This window comes from Sapajus apella, unplaced genomic scaffold, assembly GCF_009761245.1.
Source record: "Sapajus apella isolate SASKATOON/1434 unplaced genomic scaffold, GSC_monkey_1.0 scaffold22, whole genome shotgun sequence".
Lineage (NCBI taxonomy): Eukaryota > Metazoa > Chordata > Mammalia > Primates > Cebidae > Sapajus > Sapajus apella.
Genome location: NW_022436962.1, coordinates 14,510,931 through 14,512,415, shown reverse-complemented (window position 1 = coordinate 14,512,415; position 1,485 = coordinate 14,510,931).

Sequence of the window (1,485 nt, the reverse complement as noted above, 5' to 3'; positions counted from 1 at the left end):
GGAGGTTGCGGTGAGCCGAGATCGCGCCATCGCACTCCAGCCTGGGTAACAAGAGCGAAACTCCGTCTCAAAAAAAAAAAAAAAAAATTAGTTGATCAAAATGTATGAGTCTATTTCTGGACTCTTTATTTTGTTCCATTGACCTATATGTCCATTATTACACCAATATCACCGTATTGATTATTGCATTTTTATAACAAATGTGGGCCAGGTGCGGTGGCTTATGGCTGTAATCCCAGCACTTTGGGAGGCTGAGGCAGGCCAAGGACCTGAGGTCAGGAGTTCGAGACCAGCCTGATCAACATGGAGAAACCATGTCTCTACTAAAAATACAAAAAATTAGCCAGGCATCGTGGTGCATGCCTGTAATCCCAGCTACTCTGGAGGCAGGAGAATTGCTTGAACGTGGGAGGCAGAGGTTGCAGTGAGACAAGATCGTGCCACTGCACTCCAGCCTGGGTGACAAGAACAAAACTCCGACTCAAAAGAACAAAAACAAATATGGGACTCAGTTAGTGCAAATCACCCAATTTTGTTCTTCTCCAAAATTGTTTTAAGAGTTGCTGCCTGTTTTTGTAAATAAAGTTTTTTTTTTTTTTTTGGACACATAGCTATATCTGTTCATTTATGTATTTTCTCAGGCTGTTTTTGAACAAAATCGTAGAGGTCAGGAGTTGCAACAGTGTGTGGACCACAAAGCCTAACATGTTTACTATTTGGCTATTTATAGAAAAGATTTACTGGCCCCTGGTCTAGGTCCTTTGCATTACCATATAAATTTCAAAATTAGTTTGTCAGTCTGTGCAAAATAAGCCTGCTAGGATTTTTATAAAAGTTAAATTGAGGCCAGCCATGGTGACTCATGCCTGTAATCTGAACACTTTGAGAGGCCAAGGCAGGTGGATCACCTGAAGTCGGGAGTTTGAAACCAGCCTGGCTAACATGGTGAAACCCTATCTCTACTAAAATTACAAAAATTAGCCAGGTGTGGTGGCATGTACCTGTAGTCCCAGCTACTCGGGAGGCTGAGGCAGGAGAATTGCTTGAACCTGGGAGGCAGAGGTTGCAGTGAGCCAAGATTGTGCCACTGTACAATTGCCTGGGTGACAAAGTAAGACTCCATCTCAAAAAAACAAACAAACAAAAAGAGAATTAGATTGAATTTATAAATCAGTTTGAGGAGAATTGCCATTTTAACAATATCAAATCTTACAATCCATGAGCATTTATTTAGGTCTTTCTCTCAGCAGTATAGTTTTTGGTGGACAAGTCTTGCACATTTTTGTTTATTCCTAAATATTTTTGTTCTTTTCAGTATTATCATCAATAAAAGTTTAATTCCATTCTCAGATCATTTGTTGCTATTATATGAAAATACAATAGATTTTACATTGATCTTGTATCCTCTGATTTTCTTAAGCTTGCTTATTATTCTAGTAAGTTTTTGCAGGTTTCTTGGGATTTTTTACATGCAATTTCATGTCA